Source organism: Poecilia reticulata, linkage group LG3 (genome assembly GCF_000633615.1).
Source record: "Poecilia reticulata strain Guanapo linkage group LG3, Guppy_female_1.0+MT, whole genome shotgun sequence".
NCBI lineage: Eukaryota > Metazoa > Chordata > Actinopteri > Cyprinodontiformes > Poeciliidae > Poecilia > Poecilia reticulata.
Window position 1 is genome coordinate 25,317,661 of NC_024333.1, and position 17,703 is coordinate 25,335,363.

At 38.9% G+C, this 17,703-nt stretch overlaps 1 long non-coding RNA gene across 1 annotated transcript; it reads right to left on the reverse strand.

Moving 5' to 3' along the window:
- Positions 1-1,806: 1,806 nt before the first annotated feature.
- LOC103462650 (uncharacterized) lies at positions 1,807-17,563 on the reverse strand. Its single transcript, XR_533366.1, has 3 exons — positions 17,409-17,563; positions 5,559-5,703; positions 1,807-2,370 (listed from the first exon to the last, which is right to left on the reverse strand). It is a non-coding gene; the product is annotated as an uncharacterized LOC103462650 (long non-coding RNA).
- Between the last annotated feature and the right edge of the window lie 140 nt (positions 17,564-17,703).

Genomic DNA, 17,703 nt, shown 5'->3' on the forward strand with positions numbered 1-17,703 from the left:
GTGTTGRGTCCCAGTGTTGGGTCAGTCTGCCACAGGGCAGCTGTGGCGACTGTGTCATTTACCACCATCAGTCTATGAATGGGGGAATGACTGAATGTAGTGTAAATAAAGTGCTTCGGAGTCCTCAGGACTTGATAAACCACTATCAAAGTACAGGATATTTACAATGTCAATATGTTGTCTCACCTGGGCCGTGAGTTTCTGTTGCTCCTTCATAGTGACCACAGACCTCTGAGTCTCTGGCTAAGCTCTCTTATTTTTTTCTTTTCCTAGTTCTGATCAACTGAACTCCACTCTGCATAACTGGGACAACTTTCACAACATAAGGACGTCTCCCCCTCTTAAGGCTCAAGAACCTGTTAAACTGTGAGAACACTTGACTCCTCGACYGTGCACTCAGACAAAGAAAAAGCCCTCCAGGCATGCTTTACTCCATGCTTGTTTTTACCATAAGAGGTTGTTGTTTTTTTTTTTTTTCAAAAACAAAATCGTTTTCTAAATTAAATTAACGCAACAAAGTAAACTAAAAACATAAGTAAGCAGTATTGTAAGTTGTTATTCAAATATGTTCACTATTTTTCCTTTTAGGAAATTATCTATCCAGCTGTGTGTAACCTTTAGATCTTTGTACAAGTTCAAACCATTTGTGATCTGCACACAGAGGTCAGGTTATGCAAGGTCTGTTTGATTTAATTGACATTCATGGAAAGCATGTTTGTGGAAATTGAATGAACCTGATCATTTTTTTTTTGTCATACTGGAACTTGTGACTTTGTTTAACCTGTGATCACTTTCATGCTATAAGGCACAAACAGGCATTTGCACAATATCAGCCTTCTGCTGCCTTTAGTTTCATTGCACAAGTAATGATACATATTCTGTAACATCAGCAATTGTTAAGGAGACATGTGAAGCAATTTATATTAAAAACAACTTTTAAAATGCTGTATTTAGATAAATGTTTTAATTATTTAAGTGACTATCTGAATTGGATGTACATGTTGGGACACACTAAGATAGATATCTAGCACTGTGTGAGAGAACAGAAACTTTTCTGTGTGCGCTTCMTTTAAGCACACAGTCATGTCCGTTTTGAACATGTTTATGTTGTCCTGTGGACTCTGGTGTGGTGACATTCAGTGATCTGTAGCGCAGTGCCCCACAGTGGCCAGCCCTGGGACACATTTCCTCCACCTCTGATCTAAACTGCATCTGCTGCAAGGTGGACACTGCATTTACATGAAGGTGCAACCACTTAGCGCCTGCTGTCATCAACAGTTTATCAGTTGATCAGCTATGATTGATGCTCTGCTAATACAGATTTAGCTTAGCATATTTTGCCTGCCAAGGGACCCATGAAGAGGTTCAATTACAGAGCATTCTAATTAATTTGAGAGCTTGTTAGAAAGAAAAAGGACAGCAGGTTTTTTTTTTTTTTTGAAAAACTCTGGAATGCAGATGTGTAAGGGACATAATTACAAGATAAGAGACCTAATTGGATCCTGCTGTGTGGCTGCAAAGGGTGTAGCCTTTGCCATGTTTTACAAGTTGCACCGTGTGAAGGTGCGCTTTTTTTTATAACCTTCTCACACACACAGACTTTCCGCTGTGGGCAAAGTGGAAAGTAGCCCCTTTCTAGTTCCTTTGTCTTCTTGGCAAAAGGTTGTTACTGCAGAGGTATGGTGCTTCTCACATCGGTTGGTTCTGTGATAGTCTTACAAAATATTGCACATTTTAAAAATTATTTATTATATAATTCTAAATTAGTTTAACATTTATATTTGTTCAAAGTTCTTGCACCACACATTTTGGTTAGTTACAACTTCAGGTTTGATTGAGCAGCGGTACTGTGAAAAAAACAAACAGAAAGAGGGTCTTTTTTGCGTTGAACAAAACATTTAAATAGTTCTTTGTGCCTGCTTCACAGTTCCTCTTGTAATSTTTTTATGACCTGAGTCCATTTTTTCCAGAACTCGTCTCGCAGGTCATGTAAAATGTTAGCAAGGTGGAGCCGACCACCCTCAGACCCAAAGCCTGCAAAGGTAATCTCATTGTTTTGTTGGATGGTCATATTATTCAAACCAGTCTGTCGCCATGGCTTTTATGGGAGAACAATTAAAAAGAAAAAAATTAAAAAGAAAAAAAAATGAAAAAAAGAGTCTGACAACATTTCTCTGAAGGGCCGACAGAGCTTTCTGTGGTGGTCCTCCAGTGCCTGGAACTCCACTGCACTCCTGTTGTTCTGTCAGGATTGAGATCTGCGCAGCACAATGAAGGTGCAAGTCAAGATGTGGCTGAAACTGTGCAGGTGGCRGGGAGGGTGGGGGTGACCCCACAGTAGGTGGYGGATCTCCCACCAGCTGTGCCCATCTGAGGGGAAAAGCAGCCCAGAGGAAGCTCCATTAGTTCCAGGACAGAACCAGGCTGATGGTAGCAGCACAGCAGCAGACCCTCCTCTCAATTACTTCTTAATGAAAGAGGTCAATGGAAAATGAATGCAGSTTCTGGAGCAAGGATTTAAACTTGATTTACACAGTTTTTTTTACTCATTCACTGTAACCATTTSTARACTGAATTTAGACCTGGATGTCTTACTTTAAAGGTGGACAAACCACACTGCATTCTACGCCAGGCTAGTGTGGACTTTCAGGTACAACGTTTCTGCTTTTATATCTTTCACAGCACATGTTTATATATCATAAAGCACAACCTGCTAGTACCAGGCCGATCACCTCATGTTAGAGATTTAACAAGGTCCTGAAACCTAAGACCTAYTTGCATGACGGCAGGCAGTTGTTTGACATCCAGGATGTGATTCTCCCCTTCCATCACATCCTAAAGCTGATCTACTGGGTTGAAGTCCAGTGAAAATCTTTGGRGCACAGTTAGCTCACGGTCATCTTCAAAATATTCGGTCCTCTACACCATTGAAAGTCCCTGGAATCCACTTTATTCACCGTTTTGGTGCTTAGTTTGAACTGCAGACAGTTATCTTCACCACACCTATAGCACTGAGATGGGCTATGTGAATGGCTATGTTGATAGTAGMGACGACAAGCAACTAAACTATTGTACCTGAGAAATTGGTATATTGCTGAGTACATATTGGGTTTTTTTTCTTTTAATTTGTTGTGATTGTCATTGTTTTCATTGTTCTCTGTTTCTTTTCTCTCTGTCCACATCATCTTTGACTCTTTACATGTCTCAGGCCCTGTCCACYTTTACACCTGAAGCAGATATTTATCATTTATTTAAYTGAATAAAGTTTACTATGCAACAYGCATGATGTTCAGCGCTGCCCCCCATTTTACAGAGCAAATTTGTTTCGACACTGCAAGGTTACCAGGCCCACCATTCTGTTTGCCCAAACTGCCAGCAACACGATAGAGAGTGAGTTATCACTATGAACTGATTCACTCATATCAGAATGTCTGTCTAGCTAAAACACAGTAGAAAATCTTTCAAGATTCAATTAATTGTCATTCAGCACCACCTGAAAGACACAATGCAGAATGACATTACACATTAAAGATGGCCTCTCTCATTTTTTTATGTTGTCTGGCTTTAGTCAGAAAGTTCATAGAACTGGGTTGACTCTCAGTTGCCTTCTGATCAATATCTTTCTTACTTCTCACACAGCAGCTCTTTCAGGCAGGCCACCACCGCCAGGAAAGCGGACAGACTTGTGTCAGCTCTGTGGCCTCTCCATGACACCAGCAACTCGTGTCTTGCTGCTCTCATTTCACCCATGAGAAACTGCTGCAGTATTTTCACATGACATTTGAGAACCGGTTGTTGTAATGATAGTTTTTTTTTTTTTTTTTTTTTTCACATGACATTTGAGAACCGGTTGTTGTAATGATAGTTTTTTTTTTTTTTTATTCTCAGCCCCCCCTTTTTGAACCTTCCCACTAATGAATTATTTCTGTTTGTTTTGAAGGAGAGGCTCTTAAAAGTTAACGAACTGTTATAGATATTTTCATGCAACCAGAACTGCACTCTTATTGCAAACATCTTGATTTCCATGTGTCTGCTTTTGTTTCTTTGAGGGCAGAGCATTTTTACCATCTACCTCTGTCATTTTTGGTTTTATGTGTATGCTGCTGTTTTGTACATAATCCCACTTAGTTTTGATCTGTGTCTCTGTGAGGCTGTGTGTTGTGTGTTTGTGTTTGTTTATGTGTCTCGTAAGTTTTGGTCCAGCTACCCCGGCCTGGTTGTCTGCTGTGCTGCCTGTCATTCTTGCATCCATTGACATTCAAACTGAGCCGCTGTGGTTCTTCATGTTTTTCAATTAGACATCACTTCAAACCAGCCTGTTTAGAATTTAAACAGCCAGTCGTCCCTGTTTATATAACCCAAGACCATTGGAAAAGCTAAAAACTAAAGAGTCGCATAAATCTTTATAATGACACACTCAAAAATAAAAGATGTTTACTATGAGCTGCAGCGGATCATAAGAGAAATGTTTGACTCATCCCAACAGGTGTCCCCCCACAGGCTCTGCCAGAAAAAAAAACAAAACAACAAAAACACCCAGTGGTAGCACTAAATAACCCAAAAGGTTCGCATTTTTCCAATCACAACAGAGGTGTCATTTACGCCCCCATCACCAGGCGTGACCTGGACCCAGACTGAGCCCCGAGGAGACACGCTATTGATCCACGTAGCCAAGAAAGCCAGCTGCCATTAAAGCCATGACAGTGGAACTGTACGGCATCGATCGGCAGGGCCGGGGCCACACCATATTATTTATAGAGGAGAGCTCCATCCTCTTACTCTCTTATGTCTGATAATTGATGGCAAGTGGGGCCTTGCTTCCTACCCTGACCCTGACAAACTGAAAGTCTGATGGATTACATCTAACACAATTATGATTGATATTATCAGATTACGGCATGCACGACACGGCATGGCAGCTGAGTAGAGCTGAGGCATTCGCTCTGTCAGGACGTCTGACTCAACTCCTCCGCTGGGAAATGGAAACTCTGCGGTCAAGATGCATTTTGTTGTAACATCAGAGCTTCTGCTTTTATGAGACAAAGCATAAATTCTGAAGCGCAAGAAGATTTATAGTCTCAAGATATTGTAGCAGTTAAGTTGTATCTGTAATGTAATAATCTGGACCTTTATCACAATTTTACAGATACAGGGAGACTCCTATATCTCTTAGATTAAGATCTTTCCAACATCACTATGATGAATACACTGCAGTCAAGGAATATTTTGGGGTAAACACTAATAATTAATGTAATCAATGACTTGATTTTATTATTGATTAACCCAAGGTCCACTTTCTGAAGATTTAATTAAGTAGTGCAACAGCTAAGGGGGAACTTTATTTATAGGAAGCTTAACATTCAGAGCATTCCTCAAACTGATTAAAGGTCTGACTTTTATCAAAAGTTTACTAGTCTTTCTGGAGTTTAAAGACGGAAGTTTAATGGACTTGAATTTTTAGTTCTATTGTCTTCTGTAAATTTCAGATGCAGATGTTTGGGAAATGTAAAAATAGAGGAATTCAAGGTTGTGGAAACACATAATTTCTCAGAACTAACCTGAGTTTCTTTGAGTTCTGGGATTATGTCATCCGGTGGGATTGTCAGCTTCCAAGAGTGACTCCGGCAGCACAGACTGTTGGTTCTGGCTTTGCTTGTTGGATGTCCAGGCAGTGGTTCACTTTCAATTCAGAACTGGGTTAAACTGGAAAATACAAAACATATAGCAGGAGTTTTACACTAAACTAGATTAAAACAGCAAAGTGCACACACCAAACAAAAACATTTGCTGCAAAACAATCTGATAGATGAACCTGGTTTTGTGTAAGTCTTAGAAATCAGCTGCTTCCCAGGGAAGGAGCCATCATCAGGGCATGATCAACCAATCAAAGGCAAACTTTCAGAAACTTGCAGCAACGGCGCACTAAACACACACATTACGATAAAATAGATGCTATTGTTCYTTCATCATTTATTAGATTCATGTCCTATTGATTAAAAGGGGAAGCTTAATTACTAATGTTTGACTTTTGAAAAAAATAAGATATTCTCAAACAGTCGATCAAATTTTAACTGCACAGCACTCCAAAACAATCACTACTAAACCAAAGTGCTTTCCATCAGTGCAGTCATAAAAAACACAGACTAGAATAAAAACAGATAAATTGGTTGAAAAATAAAAGCCTGAGTGCAACTATCTGCTTAAAGCAGTTCTAAAAATTWGTTTTTAAGCTCAGCTTTAAACAAATGTAGATTATTGGTGGTTATGAATTTCATAGCTTTGGACCAGATGCAGCAAACGAACGGACAACTCGGTGTTTGACTTTGACCTGGAAACTTCCAGRAGATGTTGATCARCAGACCAAAGAGCTCCAGCTTATGTGCTTGTAAAAGATCACATAAACAGGAAGGTGCAATGCCATTAACAACTTTGAAAACAAACATTAAAAGTTTAAAATCAACTCTAGGATGCACTGCGTCAGCGGAGGGAAAAAAGTACAGGAGTGATGTGGCTGTGTCTCCTGGCGTTAGTCAACTTTTTCATGCAACACTTCTTTTCTAAGCTTCCCTTCGAGGTCATAAAAATATCCTTAATATTCTGCTGTAGTTGTGGCTAAATCTATAATGTCAGTCAATGAGATTTTAAAGGGTTTTGAAGAAAAGTAGTGTTTAGAAGGAGTGTGTGAGTGCTCACTACAGGATGTCTCGACTTGTTTTCACTTATGCATATTATAGTGGTTAGAAGGCAGGATGATTGCAAAACCACCTTCCATCTGAAGGCGTGATAATATCCTCACAGCAGACTTTGTTTGACTCGAGTAAATTAGTAGGTTTGCTGAAATTAAAGTTGGTGCATTCCCTTCATTGATTTATTTCCACCACATTTATACGACTCCCCAAGCGTAATGATCGGATTGAGCACTTCACATTTTCTTCCACCTCAATATGTTAACATTGTTTAATGGTTTTGTAATTTCCCTTTTTTTCCTTTGGAAGAGAGAGAAAAAAAAATAAATAAATAAAAACAAAATAAAAACACAACCTCTGTCATGAGAGATGGGTTTAAATAATTAGGCCAGAAAYGCTTTCATCTTTAATATAATTTTCTGAACCTTGAAGGAATGAATATTTCAGAGATCATGTTGTAATAATATTAGCTAAAACTGGAGCAGGAACCTTAGAAAACAGGGAGTTTTTCCACATAAAATACCTGACACTTAACTTTGCATGTTTTGATTCACAGTTCGAGTGTTTGCACCCGAGTGCGGGCGAGCTTGTCTGCGCTCGTTTGCGGAACTGTGAAAGCTCGACTGCAGACAAGGCATGGTGAAAGCGCCGCATTCACAAGGCCACAGCGCAGCACAGACTCTTCCTGTCCCATCAATGACCAGCGTACCGCTCCCAATCCATTTCTTTATATGCTATTATTATGAGGTTTGCTTGCAGTTTTCCCCTCCTCCTAATCCAATTACCCTGAAGGACTATAATGCAATTTAGACATTGTTTATTATTCAATTAGAGGACATATCTTTCCTTCTCAAACATGCAACGCTTGCCCTTAAAGCCGTTTTATGGCTGAGAAGTTTTCTGCATTCTGCCGAGTTCATCGTGATGGGGAATTGAATTAACATGACAGAAGGAGTAGCTCCTTATGAGGCTTAAACTGTAACGACAAGCCCGTTAAAATTCATTTTCCACTCTGATTGGATTTAGCGCACTCATCACTGCCTCACAGATATGTCTGTTCTTCATTCATATTTGAGAGAACAAGAGGGAAAAAAAGCRMRAAAAAAAAACATAAATCTCACAAATTGGTTCCTGTCTGTTCTTGTTAAAATGATGGAGATTTATGGCTCAACTGATGCACAGGGGCCTCAACCGCTCTCTTGTCCTCGCYGGGATCCGATCCCTAAGTATGCCAACAAAAACTGTTTGACTCGACAATTGTTACAGCACTTGTAGAAAATTAAATTAAATCTCCATTACTCTTCTGGGAGATTTTATGCCAATTTAATTGGAAAAAATAACATTCCTATTAGATATGAATGGTGGATAACACGTGAACGACGTGTCCACTTTGTGAAACTTTCTCTTTGTGCGTCTAAATCACTTCTTTACAATATACGGGCTGACTTCTGCTTCATGTGTGAGAGTAACTGTTTRCAGTTAGCATTTACAGAAAGGACGTGTTAAATGATGCCAAGTTGTATTRCAGAACATAAAATGCATACCCATTTGGAAGTAAGTGTGCAGCTCACATATATCTGCAGTTTCCTGAAACAGTGGTGCAGCAGAGGAGGAGACCCACTCTCCTGCTGCTTCTGGGCTGTTTGCTAGAGCCAAAAGCATTTTAACACCTGTACTCCTGGCCAAGTCCTTTAGCATGGACCACGCCATAATGAGCTGCTAAGGAGCTTAAGGGGGGAAAAAAAACGACTGAGGAAAACATAAAAATGTCCCCATTCAAACAAAAGGCGTGTGCTGCACTCCTGTTAATCGTAATTTTATTGGCCCTCCTCATTGGTGATATTTGATTTCATTTTTCACTTTAGCAAAAAGATGGGAGGTCTCATATGTATGGTCAACATATGGCACATATTAGATTACACATATATTGTGTTTTGTTTGGGCGGTGTCATCTTTCTCACACAGAAGCTTCATGCAACATATGTCCTTCCTCATTACTCATATCGCACCAGCTATTGAGGAATATCTGGTTTCTGATACTTTCAGCGCTTCTTATCTTCAAAATGCAACACTTGATCTGAGAATAAAGAAGAAAGAAGTGTGACTCAAATATGCATTTATTTAGCAGTTAAATAAGTCAACAGTCAGAGACGGCCACTTGAGCCACCACTGKTTGCTTTTGTAAATTCACCTGAATTTTGTAAGCTTCTACATGTAACTTTTTATTTAATAGCAGTCGCCTTCTATCCTTTTCAGGTAKGCAATAACAAAACTGTAAACTTATTATTTCAAAGGCATTTACTGGTTTGTGAAAAGTTAAACTGAACCTAACTATGTGAAAAACATTTATTCAAATATGGAATAATAACCCCAGGGCAAGTAGATWAAAAAAAATCTGAATTCTTTGGTATGTTGGTTGTTTCACAACCTCATGAGGGAGGTTATCATGAAAATCTGATTTCTTCCAATATTTTAACAATTAGACAAATTGTTCTAGATAGCAGCATGACGTGCAGTTAAAACAGATCAATAGTTTTTAAAACTCTGCTTTTTTTAACCTGTTTTGTAACACATTCTCATAGTATGATTCAACTATATGTCAGCATGTTATTTACTTAAATTGATCCATATTGAATACATTTGCAGTTCACTCTACCTTTTTTCATTTAGACTGTGAGTGTGTCTGAAATGTTGCTGTTTAAAATGAACCGTCTTCAAAAGCTGCCATGTATTAAACAGTTTTTTTTTTAAACACTTTTTTTCTTCCAAAGTTCAAACTGAAAATGAAATACAAATCTTACAAATGCTTTGATTCAGTGACAAACCATCTCTGGTCCGTCACCATGATCCCATATACACATTTATCGCTTACTTTGAAAGTTTTAAATAGTTTAGCCCCATCTTAACTATAAAGTCTACTAAAACTGTGTCTCTTTTCCCTGGCTATGACTGAGCGTATATAAGAAGCTAAATAGTTTTTAGCAATCTAAACTCGATGTGAAGCATTTGGATCATGGTTTTAAATGTGCCACATTAATAAACTTGCCATTGACATCAGGAGAATTATCTMAACTTTTATGAAACTATCAAGTCTTGATGAAACAGTCATTTTGTGTTTAATATGTGACATCATGGTATAAGTGCCTCAAACTAAAATATAAAACTTCTTGGCTCTTGCAGCATTGTTGTGGAGTYGATGCACACAACCTCCACTGYTGCTRTGGAGGGGGAAAATTACTGGACTTACTGGCATAACACTTGGACGAAAGGAGACACCAGACACCACTGGAAGTCACATAAACATATAATATGCTATTATATGACAACCATGATAATGTGACTGAATTCCCTTAACCTTTCTACCCGARTCATCAATTGTCTTGTGCTCATCTTCATCTAAATTGCATTATGAAGGCAAAATGCAGTCCAATACATCATCAGTGCAGCAAGTAATCCAGCTTATCAGCACCCAGAGGCTAATAAGACCTATTTTTTTAATGTAAGAATTGTACATTGACAAACGGATTGCATTTACTTCCTTCTACCTTGCTTATTATCAGCAACCTGTAATATAAATATGCAAATCCACTGCTTGAACTTTACAATCCTCCGTTGAGGCTATTCATCTCCTTTAAAGTGTTCATTTCCATGTGGAGAGCCCCCATGCATCAAGCTGTGTCATTTTGAAAGCAAATATTAATCAATTTTGCATTGTGCGTTGGCCCAGAGCAGTGTGTAATATATGATGCGCCTGTGCTAGGACAGATGCATGCAAACGCTCCTCCAGTCAAACTTCTGATAACTGGGAACTGGCTGTACCATTATATGATATCATTAAGCTTTATCTCCATAGTCACACATGCGCTGTCCAGTCTTCTTTAAACTGCTTTGTTTTCCAGAGAACAGAAGAATGMTCTAATGCTAATTTACTTCAGCATCTCTTGCTTAAAAATTAGATTAAAATACTGAAGCAAGATTAAATGTAACCAGGTTTTAGTTATGTGGGGAGTAAGGATGACTCTGAAGAAAGCTAATCTTATCAAAGTACATGGTATTATTTTGATTGGAAATGAAAGTCAAGGGTTTATGTTAAACACTGGGGTAAAATCAGACATTTTGGACCAATGCAAGAACAGTTAATAAAAGTTTGCAAACAGCATGGTTACATTTCACATTCGAAGACTAAATGTGCCGTTAATACTAATGTTGCTATAATAGCCCATCTAGATTCAGACTTTTCTTTTCAAAGCAGTAAATATAGTTTAGAATTTTGAGTGAAATAAATAAAAACTTGCAATAAGAAGAAAATAAACACGACAAAGTGACGAAAATCATTTGGCTGTAAACACAGCAAGGTCTCGCAGAGCAGCKTTGTGCCACTGTGGATTTGACAAGCTATCATATTGAGTTGTACCACATTAGGATAGTCTGGCTGGTCATTGCGAGTCGCGCGACAAGCCTTTCCAAGCAATTTGACAGAATGAAATAACAATCCTGATAAAGCCAGGCTAGCAACTAAGTTAAAAAAGGAGAAAGAGCATACAGCAAATACAGCAGCCTGGCCCATTTCCCTAAGGGCTCCCTCCTACTCAATAGTGTCAGACACAGCAGACAAACGATGATAAAGTGATCCTCTCATGACTTTGACAGGCAGGAAAAGACAGCAGCAAGGCCTGCCCATGCAATAACGCCAGTCAAGCAGGCTCAAAGAAAAGCAATGAGACACTTTTCATGTGTAAGAGCACAATCAAAGCGACCACCTACGCCTGAAATCATCTCCCTAATTATTGCCAGTGACCTGTTAATAAAGAAAAGCATATTGTTGCTGTCTGTTCAGGGAGGTTTGTTACCTTTCAAAGAGTCCCTTGTGGAGAAAACATGATTTAAGCAATGCTTTTTCCACCATGTCATAGTGTATTACTGGCATCAATAACAAACCTTTCACTTCACTTACAATTTAAAGTTTTCCCACTCAGCTTTAGAGCACCTTGAGAATTGAATTCCAACCAGAAATGGGTTAAAGTACAACAACTCTGGTGGGGAACCGTAGCCCAAATGTTGTAAAAGCCCAAGAGTTGACTGTGTTTACTTTTCCTACCTGACAGTCAGGAAGACTAGATATGAATGGGGACCAAAAATGCAATATTTRTTACATTTTCAGCTGCTGCAAGTYGCTTTCACACTGCAATGTGTCAAACAAATCAAACCCTTTGAGCTACCTCTTCCCCTTCCGCGCTGCACCAAGAACCACAGATGGTAACGACACCAAAACCTTTGAAGAAGACAATGTGCGCAACTTCCTTCGTTACAAAATGTTAACAAAAMTAGAATAGCATCAGATTTTACTGGTCGCAGGATTTTTCTTTYGACTTTGTTAAAAGACCACAACCATTTCTCTCACTAGTGCTAGACTAGCGAGTTTGTTTTGGTTGTATTTGCCCAGAACACCCTGCACACTACGGTCCACTGGCATTCGGTCCGCTTTCATTCACATATGCATTCGAACCACACCAGAGTTCACTTTAATGGAATCGAGACTTTAGTTTTTAGGCAGACCAGTTCACTGTTTTAATCTGCGTCAGAGTTTGATTGCGCATTTACACCTCCCCAAGCAAACCGGTCTTTCTAGACAGACTAGAGTTTGATTAAAGCASACTGAACTGGGCTGMTGTGAATGCACCCTCAGACATGATGTCTGTCGACTTGAGTTCAAAAACAAAACATTTCTCATGTAATTAGAGATGAAACCCACTCACTACATGTGTCATWGAAAACTGCTCTGACAAGTAATGTGCATATTCTGTGTTCTGAGTTTTATTTATTAGCTTAAGACATTTATGTTCTTTACTTGAGAACTTGTAGGCTCTTTCAAGGAATTACAACTGATAAGAGTTTTTTTTTAACTTGCGAGCCTCCAAGGTCTTCCAGTGTAACTCTGTGCTGTCAGTTGTTGTAACCCAGCATCAACGTGAATGCCTAACTATGTTCTTTCTTTAACTAAAGAAARAAAACGTTAATATACCGGTACGCTATYAATTAAAAAATTTAGACAAATGCCTTTAGTCATTGTCCCCTTTGGTCTACCAAGTGATCTTAATGTGCATAAAAGAAGCTTATTTTACTTGACAAAGCAACAAGGCCAACTGAAGACTTGCTGAGCCAGAAGGTTGAGCGTGTAATATCAAAGGGACACCCCGATTGTGTCGAGGAGCAGACAGCGCCAACACAAGCAGTCCATTTCTCTGTTAATTATAGTCATATTGCTGTATTGAAGTCCACTGTTCCTTAACATATTCTTTGCTCTGGATCCCTTTTGTCTCAGATAATGGAATGTCAGCTCTGTGTGATTCCTGTGTGTTGCAGAGTGTTGATCAAAGTGACCTCTGCACCCTTTTGCTCTTGCAAATCAATACACGCACTCAACGCGAGCTGACASAGGCAGGCACAACATATAATAAATGACAATTCCCCGGCACCGTGGCAGGAGCATATCTGACAGCCACTGCTCATGGCAGTCATTTTCATGTGATGCCAAGCTGTTATGTTCAAAGTGGGATTCATTTGCCAACCCTGCTTCACACAGATGCTGATATTACAAGGCTGACTTGTAAGCACCTCATCCCCCAGTCATACGTTCCCACTGAAGCCGTCCCGGACAAGTGCTGACAGAGACAGCGGTATTACAGTTGTATCTTTTTATTGTTGTTGTCTTTCAAAGGGAGCTTATATTGAAAGCAATTTTCCTCTTAAGGGAGCAAATTGTTCACAGAAAATTGTAACTGCCATCGCTTGGAGATGATTGGATGCATCTTTTGGGTGCTGGCAGCAAAGAATGGAAGGATTTCATATGCAGGAGGAGAGAGGAAGTAGGAGGGGAGGAGGGGGGGAAGAACAGCACATATTAAAGAATGTGTTGAGAAAAATGAGCGTGAATTTTCACACACTCCGGATGATGGAAATGGCTGCTGTTTTGCCAGGTGGTGGTGGGGAAAGAAATCTGATGTGGGGGGGKTTGTTTTGTTACAAAGAGGTAGTGGCATAGTGGCAATGTGAAGAGGGCTCTGGAGTTGCACTTTTTWAAAAATCTATATCTTGAGTCAGCCTGGAGAATGGAAATGCTGTTATTCTGCCGTCCCGGGATATACTCAAACAGTTTTCTGATATATAAACATCATTCTAGTGAAAAGAAAAAGCCTGCTTACTCCCTCCAACACAAGACACAGCAAAACTGTGACAGCATAAAGAAAAAAAATCAACATTGAATAATGTTCCATTAGATTATTATTTAGCAATAGTTAACATGTCTAACTTACTGCTATAGATTGCTAAAATACCAATGCAAAGTGAATAATTGGCCTTTGTGCTGTAAAGATAGACATATTAAGCTAATATGCACAAGCTTTGGGGGGGGGGTCTCTGTTTGGCCCACCTCTGTCTTTTACAACATGGATCTAAAGAAGTTTTTAAAATATTAAGGAAAAAGTGRTTACTAAACTACGGAGTAGGGATCTTTATGCAGGTAAAGAAAGTAATCAGTTTCTAAAGAAAAGTTTATTGGTTTTACAATATTTTGTGGTATTAGGGTAATTTGTTTAAAGTAATTTGCACAACTTTACCTCATGAGTTTGCTCTGGTTTTATTTATTTCAGCTTTGTTTTATTTTTCTTATTTCTTGCAAGATATAATTTTTTTATAGATGTTTATTAAATCAGATACGTTTCCCAGAGAGCAGACAGTTTTAAACTGGTTGGTTAAATTGGGTGTAGCATGGAGAAACATTGGTGTCACTGTATGAATGAAATGTTGCTTTTATGCCAGATGTGATTTGACTATAGATGAGTTGCAGGAGTTCAGACCTATGGCATTGGCATTGTGCTAGGTCCAAGAAAATAAATTGWAAATAAATGAAATGACCCGTAAATGCACAGTATTATAAATCTAAGWAACTAACAAGTTCCATTAGAATTCAAAGACTGTTCCCTATAAGATCACAAAAAAATTCTAATAAAGTATATAGTAAGTTCAGGAAAAGTATCTGGAAAAGTGCATAACATTTAGTGCAAAAGCACCTTGTAAGATCTGGAAAGTAACAGGTAGGTTCCCTCTAGGTTCTCAGACAAATGCATAATAAGTGCTGGTAAGTATGGTACCTGTCTATTAAGTAACCACTAGGTTTGGGCAAAGTACCAACATTTAGTGCTCCTAAAATAYTGTTTTTTAGAAGAAAAATTAATGTCAAAAKTATGGTACCAGAAATAGATTTTAAAAAATAACTATGCAAAAAAGTGTGAACGCAAAGTTTATCAGCTAGAGTCAGTACCATTATCTTCATTTGTTCCCGGTCTGCTCCCCTTTCTGTATCGACACCAACAGGTCCCTGCAGCTGCTGCTAATTGCCCACAATCCTGACAGATCTCTAACAATGGACAGAATGAATTATGAAAGTGKCAGAACCGACCCAAACTCCCTGTGCCCACTCATCCACACCTCCAAGCAACTCTTGTTTGTTTTGCGCAAGCCTGACTCATCCATTAAGGGTTATTGTTTTCTCCAAACATGACATTGATTCAATTTAGCAGCAATCAATTTCAAATGGTTCTGACATTCAGATATGACCTTAAAGCCTGGCAGACCAAAGAACTATGATTAGGATTAAACTTTTGTTAATGAGGTGATTTCTCTTCACATGGCTCTGTGTGACACCGTGGAACAGGAGTGGTCAGTAAAAATTAGATCAATTATTGGGAATGAAACCGCTTTAACTTGATTACCCCTGCTCTTGCTAATTTGTGTAATTAATAACCTTCTCTGAGCTGCAGCGAGCAGTTTATTAATAACAATCTATATCTGTGCTCTGTAATGAAACGGCAGGGGCCGGGGCCATCCTTACTGCAGGTAATGTCACAATCAATGGTGTCCAACACACATGTTAATTACCGCAGTTATTAATTGTTACAGTTGAATCTGAATGCTACATGCTGTCACCTCCTTTGTCCCATTATGTATAGCAATCAGTGGATTGAAAATGGCAAATCTAATTAGCCATTCAGCGAGCAGGCTGGGAATCCAAATGAGACGGTATCGCCCCTGACAGCTGGCAGCTGAGGCGCCGCTCACACTGGGCCGAGAACAAAACCAGCATTATCCACTGCCCCGGGAACAACAGGAAAAGGCATGTATCGCAAACTAATAAATACATTCACAGCAGCGGCCTGCCATATCACACAATGGTCTAATGAAATGCCTGCTTGATGCCTTTGTTTGGGTACAAGGAGTGTTTATGCATTTATCTGTACAGGGAGCACCTCGTCCATCCAGCAAGCGGTCGTTTTCCTGGGCAAGACAGAGACTGTGCCAACTGGGACTCATGGTAAAAAGAAATTAAATTATATAACATACAGTTGTATGGAAATAGGCAGCTTGTGTTTACTTTTTTTTTTTGAAGAGTAATTTAACAGCCTGGAAGTTAAGCTAAATTAATTTTAAAAATTGTAGTTCTTTTAATCATTGGCATTAATGTTGGTCTTATAGTGACAAAACAGAAATCTTCCATTGCTGGGAGTAATGACACGCCCTCAGAACAATACAATAATTCAATTGTACTTTGATCCACATGTGACCGCATTTGACAATCAAAAGTGTCGTTGATTAAATTTGCCTGATCTGCCACTGTTACTTCATTTTCTAAGAGTAAAGAGAGTGATTAGCAAAGGTCATTGATAAGGAGAGCAGGACATAGTTCACTTCATTCAATTTAGCATGGATGACCAAGTGGATAAAAGTATGTATAATTTMAAAAAGAAAGAAAAAAAGAAAGAAGCTCACCGTTTAGTTCACTGTTCTCTGGCCAAAAGACGTGGATTGTTCATTGTCTTCACATGAGATATAAAGGGTGTGGATAACCTTTTGAAAGGAATTATTCACCTCATTTCAGCTTTATTATCTTAAAATCAATATCTTTTAACTGCATAGAAACATCAGCAGCTTTCTACATATTACAGCTATGCTACTAATGAACATAAAGTCCTGTTCTACTCTTAAGAGTCTAACCAGGGGGGCATTCTGTTTTAATAACAAATATATGCAGACAATGAAAACACACGACTGCGTAATGAGGGAACATAMTGTCTCTTAGTTTAATTTTGTGTTCTTTTTATACTTAGTCAGATTATCCARGTTTCAAGCTGTAAAATAAAACAAGAAGTTGAAATTCCGACAGTGAAAGTCGGAGATCGCTGAGGAACCCAGAGTATCCAGTATGGCTGCCATGCATTCAGAATGTAGTGAAAACTGCCATTATTAGCTATTTATTTGTGCTTCTCATGGTTTGTATCTCATTAAGATAGAGGAGTTCTAAGTGTTATAAAAGTGTTATATAAGTGTTATATCTATTAGTATATATATTATTTTGATGTTTGAACTATTTTGATGTTTGAACACATAAAATGAATGACTGCTATCAGCTTGTGCTACTAACACCAAAACAAATAGCAAATCCAACTTTCTTCCCACTGGTAACTAGGATGCTATGAAGTCCTTCCCAGCTCTGATCTCCAAGATAAAATTTAAAAAAGTTAAACAATACCTAAGTAAAAATATCCATGTGAAAGASCAGATTTTTGGAATAGAACAAGAAAAATGTGGATACCAAGAGAACACAGTAGGCATGTGGAAAGTGTGTTCTGGTTACACTGCACATCATCTTAAACACACCATACTCACAGTGGAACATGGTGGTGGCTGTATCACGATGTGGGGATGCCTTTCTTCACCAGGGAGGGGAAAGTTGGCCCGAGTTTATGTGAAGACGAATGGTCCAGTCCAGTGACGTGGGGTGAGGTTCATAGCTGGTGAGGCACCGATTTAATTATAATCGGATTTACAAATCTAGACCCCCGCATGTTATTGTTTACGTAAGGAAATTTCGCGCATGCGTACAATGCTGGAGGGCAAAACGACTATTCTTTAACGTGATGCTTAGCCGCGCCGCAGAATAATTCCGTTATCTCAATCAAAC